The sequence below is a fragment of the Gallus gallus genome, chromosome 20 (genome assembly GCF_016699485.2).
Source record: "Gallus gallus isolate bGalGal1 chromosome 20, bGalGal1.mat.broiler.GRCg7b, whole genome shotgun sequence".
Classification (NCBI taxonomy): domain Eukaryota; kingdom Metazoa; phylum Chordata; class Aves; order Galliformes; family Phasianidae; genus Gallus; species Gallus gallus.
The window spans coordinates 2,808,473-2,825,008 of record NC_052551.1 but is presented as its reverse complement, the minus strand read 5'-3'; the positions used below and the strand labels follow the sequence as shown (position 1 = coordinate 2,825,008).

Here is a 16,536-nt window from a genome sequence, read left to right as displayed (position 1 = left end):
GTGATTGGGAAGTCCTGGTGCCCCCATCACGTTTGTGCAGGTGACATGACCTGGGACATCTGTGCAAAGCCATGTCAGTCTGTGCTCCAACTGCTTCCCCGCACGCTGGCATCCCCTTCCTCCCCACACTCCCTGATGTCCTCTGGATTTCAGCATCAGGACGGCTCTGCCACCTCCGTGGGTGCCCTGAGTGAGGTGAACATGAGCCCAGAGATGAAGCGGAGGAGCACATTTCAGGCACATATTGTCTAAGCAGCGAGGTGTGAGAACCAAGAACAGCTGACGATGGGGGAGCTGAGCGCACTGGGGTCATGTTCAGCCAGAGGTCAGCAGCAATTGGTGGGTTCTGGGGCACTGAGGCCTCCATTCTTCTCTCCTTCCTAAATGCCCATTGGAAGTCCATGGGGTGTTCCAGCAAGGAGGCTGACTCTGCTGAATGCACAGTCCTGGGGCGTCCATCATGTCTGACTGTCAGGTTGCCCTCTGCCAAGGGAGCTCACAAGCACTCAACCCATGAGCACACTAAGAAGGAGGACTGCCGGTCTATAAAACCTTGGCAGGCACTGGGTGACTCACGAGTGCATTAAGAGGATACTGAGATCTCCAGAACTGTTTCTGTGTATTAATCTAAACCTTGGCACAGCTATGCGATTTGAAATCCTCATTAAGACTGGGGTTTCTTTCTTGGTAGGAAGAAAATGTTTCAGGCTGTGTTGTTCGGGGACGCCTGCTATTCTGAGAAGGCAGCAGCCCCTCCTCCATTCAGCAGAAATATTGTCAGAAACTGTGCTCTCTCCCCAGACTAACAGAAATGATTCTTCCAACAAGATACACCCGCATCTTCATTACTCTTCTTCTCTTTACATAGCCTGGGGAAAGGAAGTCCAGAGAGAGGTGAGTTTTAAAACATATCTAGAAACATATCTGGAGCATCAACTAATAATATGCACCCGGTTTCAAGGAGCAGTTTTTTGGAGGGTCGTGCATGGGCTTTAGAGCATGGAGGAATTCAGAAACAGAGGGGCAGAATGCCACAGTTCAGACTGAAAGCCATTTCTCGTGGTTCCCTGTCCTCATTCCCTACTGCCCACCCTTGCAGAAAGGAACAGCAGTAACAACATAACATCTATTACTGGGAGCCTTCCAGGTTCTCGTTGTGTGTTGTTTGTTAGCGCTGTGAAGTGAGCAACGACAGTGAACGAAGGCAGACAGTCACCGTTTTCTTTCCTTTAGTTTTATTTCATAGGTATGTGTAGTGGCTTAAAGCATGACAGGAGCAGTGCTCACTCATGGCCCCTTGTGTGGAGTGGAGACAGGAGGTCTGTAGTGTCCTATGATCTCCAGCTGCCACTGTGGAAGGGAGGATCAGTGGCAAAATTGCTGGTTTGTGTCTCACTTGCCATCCACCAGTGCCCCCAGACTTTCTTCAGCAGGGCTGTGCTCTATCCTTACATCCTCCAGCCTGTAATGATAGTGGGGTTGCTACAATCCAGGTGCAGAGCTTGCACTTGGACTTCTTGAACCTCATGAGGTCCACCTGGGCCCACTCCCCTGTCTCGGTCTCTCTGGATGGCATCCCTTCCCTCAGGCATGTCGGCTGCACCACACAGCTTCGTGTCATCTGCAAACCGCTGATGAGTTTGCAAACTCAATCAGTGTCACTGATGAAGACGTTATAGAGCACTGGTCTCAGTGCAGACCCCTGAGGGACCCCACTTGTCACTGATCGCCATTTGGACATTGAGCCATAGACCACCACTCTCTGAGTATGGTGTTGTGACCAGTTCTTTGTCCATCCAACAGTCCACCCATCAAATTTCTTATTTAGCTTCTGACCTTCCTGTGAAACTACCCCCCATCCCCTCACTGACGACTCAAGCAAAGACATTTAATTCCCCAGGCTTGTGAGTGTGTCCAAGGCTGAGCATGCCTAAATGGGAGTGACCTCTAACTGGTTGACATCTCCTGCTAGAAGGGATACCTGAGATTACAAAGCTGTGATGCTCTCTGGAGCTGAGATGATAATTAATGTGACTAAGGTATCACACACGTGTGAGTGATGACTGTTCAACCACCATGCTGATGGCAGCTCTTTCCTTGCCTATAAGACCTCTGGTTGGGTTTCTTCTGGGCAGACATTTAATATGAATCCCACTTTTAATAATGAACAAGATAATGGAGAAGACTGGCTGTCCCTGAGCAGAAGTCCCACTGGGGCCCTGATGATGATCCCACCAGGGCTCATGATGCTCTATATAATAAATTGCAAGTGAAGAGTCCTTCCCACAACATTTCTTCCTTATTCTGAGTAGTTTGCAGACAGTTAGCTTAGGGATTCATTAATTTAGCACTTCTTTGTTAGCCAAATGCAACCTGCCTATTGCCATGCAAGGCTCTCCTGCATGGCTTTTATTGAGGAAGAAGGAAGCTGTGTGCCTGCCTCAAACACTATGAACACAGCCATCCAGCTGGGTTGATTTGTCAGAGTTCAACACAGAATCGTAGAATGGCTGGGGATGGAAGGGACCTCAAAGATTTTCTAGTTCCAACTCTCCTGCCATGTTCAGGATTGCCCACTTCTAGGTCAAGCACTGATCAGGCAGCTCAGGGTCCCTGAGGGACAGGTTTTTCCTGCCAAATTGCCTTGTGCTTCCTATGTAGAGCAGTTCCATAAGGGAATGGATAACCAGAAAAGCCTGACCCAAACGCAGGACTTGCATAGAAGACATTTTGCTGCAGTTTAGACATCTGAGTCCAAACAGCCAGGCTGCAACTCTTCCCTCTGCTCTTCCACGACTGCTGTCAGCCCTGGAGCTGCACACAGCCGGGCACCATATTCTTTGAGACTGTGCCTGCTCCTGCTCAACTCTGCTCAGTTCTGAGGAAGCCCTGGTGATGCAGGACAGAGTGTTCCTCTACTACGGCCATCTCTGCCCCACTGCTGCCAGCCCTGCAACACTCCCTTCGAGCATGGCTGGAGGACCAGGGTGGTGTGGAGTCCTGGCAGCCATTAGACAGCCAAACACAAGCCAGTTGTCTTCCTTTTTCTTGGGCAAGATCCATTCTGGCAGTCTACAGGAGGAAAGTGGGCTGAGTGGAGTGATTGTTCTGTTCACCTAGGTCACCTCTCTGTTCATTGTGACTTTTCCATCTAACAAGCATAAAATTTTACCTCAATTTATCTGAGTCCCTCACTGAGTTGGCCTGAGCTCAGTTGCTGTCAGTGGAAAATACTGACATCTGAAATACTGACTCTGAGGTTACGAAACCAAACAGCCAGCTGCTCATGTGCTGCATGGTGGCAAACAGCTCTCTGCACGTCTCACTCTTCCTCGTTGCTGCTCTCATGGTTCTTCTCAGCGGGGGTCTCACGTCTTCGTTCCGGAGGATGGTGGAGGTGGGTGTCTGGGACAGGCTGTGATGGGCTTCTTGGAGATGTTGCTTGAAATCAAAGATAGTGCATCACAGAGAGTGGGACATTCCATTTACGTAAAGGGAAAAACAAAATCAACCTGTTTTTCAGCTCTGCATTTAGGGGAATGGGAGATTTCTTCTCCTCACCAGGGCTGCGGTCCAGGCTCGCACTGACTAAACCCGAGAGCAAAAAATGCAGAAAATCTGTGGAAATCACCAGGCAGAAAGAGACCGCAGGAGGAAAACTGTGCAACTTTTCATATTTAACTTCGTTGCAAGGAACCTGCGTTATGGGAAATATTTGCCATGGTGCTATTAATGAAACCCGCCAAACAAATAGTGAGTGGCTACACAGTTTTCCTGCACATTAATAACCAGATAGAGCATAATATTTAATCTAATCATTTAGTCTGTAACGGGACTAGCTGTTCCTGTGCTTTTAATTACAGCTTTCATTTTAAGCTATCTGTACAAATTGGTGAGATTGATGAAGAACACCGAACGCCATCCCTCTGCCTTGTGGCTCCACGTGCCTTTGAGCAGGAGATCTGTTTCATCTGGTAAAGAGCTGGGGTTCCTCTGGACAAATATTTCAGCCTTCATTCCCTTTTGAATGAACGGGCTGCAGAGAAATCGAAACCAGCTCACAGTGGGTGCACGGCGATGACTGCAGAGCGTTGTCTGACTCTCACAGGGCAGCAAAGAGGGTTTCAGTTTTTGGCACGTGTCTGGGATGAGGTGGACATTCTTCTTGTTTCTCACTGATTAATTCTAGTCTTACCCGCATGCTTCTCATGACCGAGCCTATTGCTTCTGTTAGCGAGTGATCTCCAGTCTGTGGCCAGGTGGCTGTGCAGTGAATGGGAAAACCAAGATGTCATGTCTGTGAGCGGGATGCAGGACTCTTGTTCATGTTGAAAGACCCAAAATTACTGTGTGTTGGTGCATTGTTCACTTTGGGTTTGTGTTTTGAATGCAGATTTGGTTTCTGCATTACAAAATAAATTACTCTCTGTGATGATAAACAGCACTAAGAAAAGGATTCTTCCTAAGGCCATTCTGCAATAAAGACACAGATCTCCTCCACTCTATCAAGAAAACTCCATTGAAATGAGTGATGAGTTATCTAGCACAATCTGAGTTTTATTCTTTCTATCTTCAGACAGAAATTGGAATTTGAAAGTCTCCATTTACCTCTTCTGCATTTTCCTTGTATCTCATGGTGGAAACCAGGTAGCCTCACATAAGAGCTCCAGCACAGTGTGTGGCACTGGCTCATATAGGGTTGCCATACCTAGCCCTGGCTATGTAAGAAAGACAATGTTTAGTGGACCACAGTTACTTATGGGAAAGGAGCATTGCAGCAAGTCGAGGCTAAAAATGAACAATATTGCCTTGAAACAAAGCAGAGCGAGATGCTGCATCTCCTGGTACAAGTGATGCTTTTTACAGTGATGGGCAGATGGGAAGCTCTTTCCCTCCCAGCATCACTTCCCTATCTCTCTTGGACCCCTCTGCCCCTGAAATTATCTCCCCTTTCCTGTCCCTCTCTTTCAGAGCTGTGTGGGGACTCAGCCATCTCCCCATGCCCCTCAGGGCTGTGCCCACATGGCACACACACACACAGCCCCACAGCCGCCCTATCCCTGTGCCATGGCCTGGCACTGCAGCTCTCTGCATTCGGGCAGCGCTGTTGTTTCTCTGTTTCGTTTCTGAGCGAGGCAGCCCATGTCTACGAGGAAATGAAAACCAGAAAGAGCAATTTCCAGTCCTAGCAGCCCCGTCCCACAGCCCATCTCACCCAGCCCTTGTGGGAGGTGGGTGGCTGACTCACCCCAGGCTGCTTCACTCCGGGTTATGCTGGGGAACCTCCTGAGCCTCATGTGCTCATGCTGGGGTGCTGTGCCCAAAGTACTGGTGCTGGGATGCTCTGGGCATCACCATGCTGGCACTGTCCTGCACCACCCTGGCAGTTGCTGAGAACTGCTGTCCTGCAGCATCTGGAACCGGGGCATCAGATCTGCTCCTCCATAGGAGGGAGAAGATCCACTTTGAGCACAGGGTGGATGTCATTCTCCAGCTGTTATTAGAAATCATTCTGGAGTTAATCAATAACCCAGGCTTGTACATGGGGTGAGACAAGGAGCCTCCAGTGGCTGAAGGCAGAGGCATATTAACTCATATTGGACAGCACTGTCTGAGACAAAGAGTGTGAAATTGGCTATTGAGTGTGAAACACAGAAAGGAGGTTTTTTGATGTAGGTCATGAACTGGAGCAGAAAATCTGTATATTTTTTTTTCCAGTTCTTTCCATAGTTTTCATTGTACTCACAAACACCACTCTTTCACTCTGCCCTGGAATAAGGGCACTGAGAGAGGCTGTCAAGCAGCCTGAGTTCACACCTGTTTTGGATCCTCAGGCCTTGCTCTGCTCATGCACATGAAGTTGTAGCACATGGGAGAACCTGGGCATTGCATGCAATGAAGCAGGCAGGAGCCTTGGGATGAACACAGCACTGTGTGTCAACTTACTCTGGTCTTTGTCCCTGTTGGTTAGTTCAAAACAAGCAAACAGTGACCACCCAGCTCTTCATCTTTGGACAAGGAACCATTCCTGAAGTACGGTCAGGAGGTCTGTTCCATGTGCACGCTGACCTTCCCCATCAGTTCTGCCTATATACTTGGGTTTCTTCTCGATACTGAAGTCCTATCTGAATGGGTTTCTACCTTCACCCATTAAAAAAAGATACTGGTTACAGACAGTCAAGCTGGTTTAAATAGAACAGAATTTGGTTATCATTTTAGTATAATACTCCCTTTACTAGAGGGGTAGAAAAAGACAGAGTCCATGAATGCTCATTGATTTTGCTGTAGCTAATCCAAACTGAATGAACTGAATTTCAGGTTCACAGTGTTTTAGATTCTGACTTTTCAATCAGTTCTGCAATCTGCATGCCAACAAGACCCAGCTCAACACGCAGCTCCAGTGTTGCATAGGAGCCTGAAAGCTCAACGGTGTGTGCTGGGACAGCCATCCCTCTTTCCTGCAAGGCCCGTAAGAAGGGAAGTCCGTGGAGTCTTGAAAGGAAGGTAAGAGCAAGGACCAGATGAACATACAAGAAGTACAGTGCTCTGAAGGCTCACAAACTGAACTGTCAAAAATCAGTGAAAAGGGGCAAAACCAGTTTCACTTTGGAGTGTGCTGCACTCATCTGATTGTGCAATGGAACAAATGCAGCAAAATGGAACAAAAAGGTATTGCATTTCCCCGCAGCTTGGCAAGGTAAAGATTGATCAAGAGTTGTCTTGGATTAACTTCCATTGCCATCACTTGTCTGTGCAAAATATTCCAAAGCCAGGGGCATTTCCCTCCCCAAAGTCGTGGGGCAGCACAGGAAAATGCACCTCTGAAGACTATTAATACAGTTTTGAGATTTCTTTTCTCCAAGGCTCTGAAATGTTTGCATGAGATTCTGTTCTCAAGCACATAAAAATGATAAAATGTGAATGAGAGTAAAGACAGTGGAAAATAATAACACAGGACAGTTTCCCACACAGATTCAAGAAAGTATCTCTGTTGTCTGCTGCATACAGAAAAGTCACCAACCGTGCACAGATCTGACATGGAGCTGGAAAGTCTGTTACCTTGAACTTCATTCCAGAAAACAGATTTTTCAGGACCTGAAGGAGGTCTACAGGAAAACTGGAGAGGGAATTTATATATGGGCTTGCAGCAACAGCATGAGAGAAAATGGCTTTAAAATGGACAATGATAGATTTAGACTAGATATCAGGAAGAAATTCCTTACTGTGAGGGTGGTGAGACACTGGCACAGGTTGCCCAGTGAGGTTGCGGATGCCTCCTCCCTGGAAGCACTCAAGGCCAGGCCAGATGGGGCTGTGAGCAACCTGGGCTAGAGGGAGGGGTCCCTGCCTATAGCAGGGGGTTGGAACAAGGTGATCTTAAAGGTCCCTTCTAACCCAGACTATTTTATGTTTCCATGATTCTATGTGCTCCCCATGACTACTCACACTCCACTCACCCCTGCTGTTGCCACATCATTTCCAGCAAACCCATCTCCTCCATAGGCTCATGAACGTTGTCTTCTAGCTGTGCTGCAAATCACAGAGATGAGTTGCCTGTGCTACAGCTGCTGGGTGCAAAATGCATGTAGAAGACAGCCAGTAAAATTGTCCTACTCTTTCCATTTCCTCACGCACTTAAGTTCATTATCCCTGCATGCCTCTCCCTGAAATTGTAAATTAGCAAGTTGCCAAGGAGAAAAACACTGCCCAAACCATCAGAAGGGATGTGCTCCAGACAGCCCTGCTATTACCATGTAGGGAGTTGTGTAGGACTTGGCTGCATTGAAGTTTGATCTCAGTTGGATGATCCCAAGGTGTTTGCAGGCACCAGTGCCCTGGGATCTTCTGAAGAGCCTGTGAAGATTTCCTGAGTGCTTAGGGAGGAACAGTTTCTCTAGATGAACATCGTAGCAAGTAAATCTACAGGTCTGGGTTAGGAGAACTTGGAAATCCAGTGTAAAAGGAGGCTGAAGTCTAACATGGCTGTGATGTCAATGCTTGAGAAGAGGTTTTATAGGATACAGTCAAGGGAAGGTGTTGGAGGGAGCTAGATGTGGACCCTCAGTCCCGCTCTACACGCACACTGGAGCAGCCAGGGAAGAAGTAGGAGAACTCCTTTCCTGTGCAGCGCCTGAGCCTGTCGATGCTCAGAGGTAATAGAAACAACTTTACCAACTCCTCAGTCCAGGAAGCAGATTTGGTCTCATTTTGATAACATCCCTTAACAGTCATCATGTTATTGACAGAAGCTTTGAGAGAAAATAAAATACTAGTAAATAGGAGAGAAATAGTCTTAAAAGATAGTAAATGTATTTACTGAGTGACTAAATCAACTGCTTTAGAAGAGAAGGGGATTAAAGGTGTTTCCATGTTGGCAGGGCTTAAGTGGGGGAGAAAACCAACAATAATAGAAATGCTCTAATGAAAAACATGTCTTACTGAGAGTTCCAGAGAGCTCTCCTGCAACAACAAGCCCGGGACCTTTTATTTCTGGACCTCTGGCAAGAAAAAGGTGCACAAGAGCTGCCTACTTGAACAGGGCATGTAACTCAGAGACATGGGAGCAAGGACACAGCCCCAGCATATGGCAGAGTGCAGCTGCAGATAGGTCAGTCAAGTTATCTTCATAGCTTGTACCTCTGAAGGATGGAGTTAGGATGTCTTGAACCAGTAGAACAAGATGATTTGCAATTCACTCAGGTAAATCAGCCTTTGCTTTGCAGTCTGTGCTGTAAACATATTTATTGCCCCATCTCCCTCAGCTGCTGGCATACAGAGGTTGGTAGAACTCGCAGGCACAAGGCCCAACCCTGCTAAGCTTTATGCAGAGACCGATGCAAAGACAACTGCTAACCCCAAGTGCTTCCCATCCTTCCCATGGGTAGCTCTGATTTGAGCTCCCATCTCAAAGGTGTACATGGTTTCAAACAACTGCTTTTGCAGGGAGAATGTGCTGCAGCATCGGAGCTCCAGTAGCAAATGGGAAATAAAGCACAGATCAGCACTGGACCTCTGCTACTGACATTTATCATGAACTGAATCCTGTGCTTTTGAAAAGTTCAACCCCGTGAGACTGTGGAGTACTCACTCCTGCCCAGGTTAGCCTTTGATGAACTTAGCAAGCTGAGATTCAAGGCTTTCTCTTCCATCGTCTGTGTGCAGTGTTTCCTGCTGCTAGGTGAGAAGCGGCTGCTCTCAGCTCCTGCTGCTCCAGGAATTGGTGCCAAAGGCTCCTGCTGAGGTATCCCCTGTTGCTGGTGACCCCTCAGAAGGGTGTGTTGGGGTGCTCCAGGCAGGTGTGCTGCCACAGGTGAAACAAATCATTAAACTAAAGGAAGGTAGATTTAGGTTAGATGTGAGGAGGAAATCCTTTACCCAGAGGTAGTGAGGCTCTGGCACCCCGAGAGCTGTGGGTGCCCATCCCTGGAGGTGCCCAAGGCCATGGCTGGGCCCTGGGCAGCCGAGCTATTGTGGGGCAGCCAGCCCGTGGCGGAGGATAGGAGCTCGATGATCTTTAAGATCCCTTCCATCTCAAGCCATTCCATGACTCTATGAAACCTGCAGGTCTGCCCGTGCTCCCTCTTCCCTGCCGATGGGCCTCGAGGCATGTTCAGCAGTGCTGAGGCGATGAGCAGTGCAGGCACAGAGTGGAAAGGTCATTTGATGATAGGGAACTCACTTCCCACACGTCGATTTTCACATTATTAGAAGCTGCTAATAAGTTACACCCCGGTTAGCACAACGCGTGGAAATATCACTAATTAATAGGGTTTTTCAGTATTGCTCTGAGACGAAAGTAGACATCAGAAATAGGGGTAGGCGCGTTAGGAATAAGAAACAGGCACCTTCACTGGGAGGCCACAGAAATCTTGACTTAACGGAAAGTCTCAGCTGTCTGTGAGAGACAGTTTCGGAGCCAACGCGTTTGTCAGACCTCCGCGAAAAATGGTGGCTTCCTCTGGCCTGAGCTTCGCCTGGAGGTTCTTCACACATGGGTGAACAAAGCTGGCTTGTAGGCTTGTAGGGGAGGGGCGTGCGCTGCTGCTCCCACCAAAGGTTCATACATGAAGGGCCCACGTAGCACTGGAACCTCGCCAGCTATGGGGGCTGTGGCCTAGGACTTGTCCCATCCCTTGACGAGAGAGTAAAGAAGGGAAATGGACATCCTGAGGGCAAGGCCTTGCCTGTGCCCCTGGGGGAAGAGAGCGCTCCTAGATCTGTGAGTCCTCACATCATAGAATCAAAGACCATCCGAAGTTGGAAGGGTCATCGAGACCACACATCCTGGCTCCACACAGCACCACCGAAAGATCAGACAGTATGAGTGAGCTTTGTCCTGACACTTCCCATTATGGACAGGGATGGCCTTCGTGCCACTGGCTCCTTCTTGCAGTGTCAGACCCTGCAGAGTATGTCTGAGCTGCCTAGCAGATCAAAGGCAGTGAAGCACGACTGGAATGGGTTGTGGAAGGTGACAGCACTGTCAGCACGGGCTTAAACCCTTCATACAATAGCTGTACTGTCTCATCTGCAAGGAGCACCTCACCCCTCAGCTTCTTATGGGTGGTAGAGCCCCAGCAGCCTGTCTGTAGAGCTGGTGGGTTGTGACAGCCTTGCCATGTTCTTCAGATGATGTTGTCCTGTTGAGTTAACATTTCTTCCTCCATTGTCACTGGGCCCTTTGGCTTTGTGCTGGTGAATCAGGAGATGACGCTGATTATCACCACTGAGAAATGAGCTCCCAGCTGTGAGTGAGCCGGGTGGGATGCTGGCTTGCATGCTAGGGGCACCCCAAAGATACTGAAGCAGGAGCTTAAATGGAGCCAGCAACATTTGCTAGAAGGATTCATGGTGGATGGCTAGATTTCATTCACAGATGACATTTCTCCCTCACCAAATCCTGCCAGCAGGATTTCCAGACACATTTATGATGCTGTTGGCCTTCTGCTCACAGTAATTTTTTCTCTTTAGCACCAGAACCAAAGCTGAGGAAAAGCTGAATTCATGATAACTTCAGACATTGAAGTTATGGCCTTCAGAGCATCTTCAGAAACTCTAGTTGGGATCACGCAGCATGGCAGTTTTGATCCAAACTAGAATGTAAATAGTTTTTTAATAGACTAACTGCAGTGTGCTTAGTCTTCTGTCCTCTTTGTTTCCTTCAATGCCCTTTGGCTCTAAACACTCAGCTTCATATGCACTTGTTATTTTTTGCTAAAGATCGTTTCAACTGAGCTTGCCTGTGGGCAGGCTCCATTGAAGGATATGGGAATCTCAGCTAAAAATTAAAACCACCAGAATTTCAGTACAAAGTACATAAATGTCTCCTTTAAGGAAGTTTTCCAGGTCAAGTGAAGGTGATTGAGTTCCACCTCTTAAGCTTCTAACCACTAGCAGCAAAGCATTGTCCCTCTTGTTGATTACAGTAAAGCTAATAGTCCTGTGCTTTTCTGTAGATCTAAAGGACTAACTGGAAGGGGAAGGGGAAGGAGAAGGGGAAGGGGGTGGGGGAGAGGGGGGAGGAGGGAAAAGGAAGGTGGAGGGGAAAGGGAGGGATGGGGAGGGCAGGGGAGGGGACGGGGGGAGGGAAGGGAAGGGAAGGGAAGGGAAGGGAAGGGAAGGGAAGGGAAGGGAAGGGAAGGGAAGGGAAGGGAAGGGAAGGGAAGGGAAGGGAAGAGGCAAGGCAAGAAGGAAAGGAAAGGAAAGGGAAGGGAAGAGGCAAGGCAAGAAGGAAAGGAAAGGAAAGGAAAGGAAAGGAAAGGAAAGGAAAGGAAAGGAAAGGAAAGGAAAGGAAAGGAAAGGAAAGGAAAGGAAAGGAAAGGAAAGGAAAGGAAAGGAAAGGAAAGGAAAGGAAAGGAAAGGAAAGGAAAGGAAAGGAAAGGAAAGGAAAGGAAAGGAAAGGAAAGGAAAGGAAAGGAAAGGAAAGGAAAGGAAAGGAAAGGAAAGGAAAGGAAAGGAAAGGAAAGGAAAGGAAAGGAAAGGAAAGGAAAGGAAAGGAAAGGAAAGGAAAGGATCTCAATCAGAACATTCAATTTCAACAAGTATTTCAGTGACAGATGGGACTTTCTATTACAGGCCACTTCCTCTGTGAGAAGGAATCCACTAATATTGGAAGCACAATGCATGGCCTGTGCAGCCTCTCCATGCTCATCTGGTCCCCTTAATATGTCGAATGTGAAATTCCATCTGGTAACCATGTGCATTCGAAATACATTTATGTGGAGACAAATTACATAGCTGTAGGAGGCAATTCAGAAGCTCCATTCACAGTGCCATCAAAGTCTGCAGGGAATGGGTACAGAAAACCTCTCCTTTCAGATGATACCAGTTGCATCCTCTCTCATGGCTGGCAAATGGGGATTTTATGGGAGTGCAAGAGATGGAGGTGGTGAACAAATAAGGCTTTGATTGTTTGATAGTTCTTCTATTGAGTCAGATCACGTCCCATCCTATTTAGAATAAGGGTTAATGGGCAGCAACATGCAATCTTGCAGGTTCCTGCAAGTTGGAGGGATTGCACTGACTGCAAGACAGCTATTGTTTGATTTCATGTACTAAATATCATCCTCTTGGTTCAGCTATCATGATTACAGGCTAAAAGCTTGCGCATTCTTAAATGTGTGAGCAAATATAATGAACTGTTTCTTGGAAAGCAAGCTCTCACTGTTTAATTTATCTCATTTATCCCTCCAGTCTGGCAGCTTATAGCTGCTATGATCAGAGTTGTTTCCCATTCTATCTGGAGGCAAATAATAGCTTCACAGGGTGGGATCTGACACACTCCGTACCCAAGCGTTGCTCACCAACACATTGGGGATTGTGATCCGAGTGCAGCAAGGAGCCAGCCCTGGCTTTTTATGGTGACTTTGCTGCCTGGATGTGGGCCAATGTGATGCACCTCGGATCAGGTACATGCTGCAGTTAATGAGGCAGCAACAACACAACTGCAATTGTGTTCTTCGTTATAGGAACTAATGGGGCGTGGCTGCAGAGTGAATGATGCCACGTGTGTAATTGTGAGATGGATGTGTGACTTTAATAGGGGGCAGATTAGAAAGTAATCAATAAACCCAGACTACAGCCTTAACGGAGCTGGTGTGGTGAAGGAATACTGGGAAGCAGAACTATTGTATTGGAAAACAGCTTGAGTTCCTGAATGGGGGGTTCCAGATTGCTTTCAGGAGGGGTGAGCAGGACACCGTGCACATGGGGATGCAGGTTCTTGGTGGGGGGCTTTTAGAGGTGCTGTTGAAAAGTTGGGTCTTCCCTGATGTGATGTGTCACCTTTGTCTCAGAGTCATCTGCAGTGACACTGCTCAAAAGCAACTCCGTATCTTCATGCTGGCTCTTTCTTTGCATGCTGGGATCCTCAAGTGCAATGTGTGACCTACCTGGACTACTTTGGAACAAACACTGGCGCAAGAAGAGAACATTGCATGGGCAGAAAGTACAAGCTGTGCTCATACAGAGTGAACTACTGGCTATAGAAATGTGAGTTTTGAGTGAAAGGGCTTAAAAAATGTGCCTGTTCAATGTGGGTATACGGGATGTGTCTCCAGGGCTGCCCCTGGTCTGGGGCAGATAGACTGTGGTAGAGCATCTCCACCTTCACCAGATGCCAAAATAGAGCAGATGTGCACAGGTCAGCATGAAGAGCTCTTTGTAAAATGGTACGGAAAGAAGCATGTTATGTCCTTTTAACGGAGAGACACTGGCTTAGGTAACAGTGTTTTACTCCCTGTGGTGCTAAGCAAGTCATAAATCCTTGGAGAATTGAAGTAATAGACATACACCCTCCCCTCTCTTCTTCCCCCTGTGACTCCACTCTTCTCCACTCCTGCATTAATGGATATTTTAAATCTGGAAGGAATTCAAGAGTCTGTAGTAGGTAGTTAAACATCCAGATGTATCAGTAATAATTATGCTCAGCTTGGGGAGGCAAGGCACTCGAATAACAGGCATGGTTTCCATGGATGGCTACAAGATTATAAACATAAAATTTATAAGTGGAATGGGAACATTTGGTTTATTTTCTCTTCTCTTTACAATCACTGCAGTTTAAATTGAAAACAGCGAAGGGTAGCAGAGCCAAGCAACAACCTGAAGATTGTAAACAAAATAATTCATGTCTTACTGATGGGATATGGTCATATAATCAGTAAATTAATTTAGCCTACTCTAGTTTCGCCATTAACTTTCTATTTTCTCATTTCATTGGCATTTCCCTGCCCAGTTTATGTCTCTCTTCAATACATATTGTGCTATAAACTAGAAGCAAATATCTTGAAGGGTAAATAAAGAGGTAATGAGTCTACAGAAAAGATGTCATTGAGGCACATTAAATCCAGGTTACTATTTTTTAAACTTCTTGATCCAGGATTCCTTTTCACTCTTTGATTGGTTTCAAATACAGAAATGAAAAGCCAGGATATTGGATTCTTACACTGTGTCCTTAGTACCCAATGGCACACAACGTTTCCCTGAGACAAGACAAGTATTTACGACCCAGAAAGGAATGGAATGCTCACAAACCCGAGGGCATGAAATCAGGGTGACTCAGAACAGAAGCTGGAAAATCGCTTCAAAAGGTCTTCCTCTCCATCTCGGGCAGTTGCTGATCTAATCCATGGGCTGGCAAGAGAGAAGCCAGTAATTCATGTTGATTTAAAACCAACCTTGCTACAAAACGAAGCAGACACCTGATATCCATGTGCAAAACCTGTTTGTGCAGTAGCACATCTGTGAGCGTGTGCGATTAGTGCAATTAGATAGCAATTTATATGTAAATGCCCATCCAGTCAAATGTGCCTTTACTTAATTTGTGTATGCACTGGAATATAATTCCAGAGGGTTTTTCTACATTTTTAAAATCTGCCCCTTAATAATTGAACACAAGCATTCTCACGATGTGAACCATATTTTAATCAGCAGCTTGCATTGCTGTGACACTGCGGAGCAGGGGATGGTGAGGGGCTGGGACAGGGAGCACGTCCCTGTGCTTGGCCAGAGCTGCTCCATCGTGGGTCAGGGGACTTGGCTGAGCTGCTCTCTCCTGCTTGCTCTGTGAGATGAGCAAGCCCAGTCCTTTGCGGGCTGTAAGAAGGAGGAAGACAGACTCTTTGGCACCGTCTTTTGTGATAAGACAAGGGGAACTGGTTTCAAACTAAAGGAGGGGAGATTTAGATTGGATATAAGGATGAAGTTTTGTTACGATAAGGATGGTGAGGCACTGGCACAGGTCGCCCAGAGAGGTGATGGATTCACAGTCCCTGAAGACATCTAAGATCAGGCTGGACAGTGTTCCTGAGGTGGATAAGATGACCTTTAAGGGTCCATTCTAACACAAACGATTCCATGATTCTATGCCCAAACCTATCCATATGTATCCCATGGGTTGACCCAGCACCAGGAGACACCCTATTACCTGAGTGCTGCCCTATGTGTGCCAGCTATGTCTGGCCACCCCTGCCACCAGAGAATTCAGGGTCATTTCAGGTCCCCAGTGATGTGCTCATCATCTGTCAGCACAAAACAGGAGCTCTAATGGGTTGAAGCTGGGTCAGATCTGGGCTCTGATCTTCCCCAAGAGTAAAGTTTGGGTGGTTAAGCTAGGAGCTTGTGCAGAGAGAGATGACTCATAGGCCACTGATATTCTGAGAAAGACTTTGCTGTTTCTCAGGATTCAAGCCTTGACTCTGACCCATTGTTCATAGGTGGGTATCCATTCCTCATTCAAAAACAAATTACACAGTAGTCCTCCTTAGTCTCCTTACAAGAACAAGACAACCTCAACTCTCCAGGTGCAGGAAGACCTCGTCAACCTCAAACTCTCTATCCATCCCAGCCTTTGCCAGATGAGAAATTTGGGTTGGTGAAACATGTAGGGCCAAGATAATTAGTAGGGCCACAATAATAAGAGTGGGGTACGTGAGTACAACATGACCTCTTCTCCCCATGAAGGATGGACTACGATGCTGAAGTCTGAATGCAAAGAGTACAAGTAGCAGTTGTTTGAGCACAGCACGGACACAGGTTTACCAGAAAGTGGGTAAATCTTAATAGCAGGAATATTTTAACTGTTCAGCATGTAAACAGCATTCTGGGCTGATCTGATCAATGCTGCTTTGCAGACTACATTTGGTATGGGGCCATATATAGTGTTCCTGGAGTTTTATTTAATAGGACGGCACATTTGATCCTAATGTGCCATCTCAGAAGTAATGAAGCAGAAAAGATCTTTATCTTCTGTGAAAGTTGCAGTTATTGGCATCCATTCAGAAAAAAAAAAATAAAAGTAATTGCACAATCTTCAGAGATATTGTATTGCTAACTGATTTCAGCGCGAAGCTTGGGTGGTTTTCATTCTGAGTTAATCAGGCAATGGACCATATATGTGGTAAATGCATCACTTTCAGCCACTCTCCAGATATTGACAAATACAATTGCTGTGGCTGCTGCCTGAATGAAAGCTTTCTGTGTCTTTGGATCCCTCTTTAAAGCAACATAAATAAAAAAATGTATGAACAGAAGAAGGAA

General features: G+C 46.8%; 1 long non-coding RNA gene across 1 annotated transcript; it reads left to right on the top strand.

Moving 5' to 3' along the window:
• Nucleotides 1–576: 576 nt before the first annotated feature.
• Nucleotides 577–16,312, top strand: LOC121107312. The gene is made up of 2 exons (XR_005841196.2): nucleotides 577–6,504; nucleotides 13,296–16,312. It is a non-coding gene; the product is annotated as an uncharacterized LOC121107312 (long non-coding RNA).
• The last annotated feature ends 224 nt before the right edge of the window (nucleotides 16,313–16,536 follow it).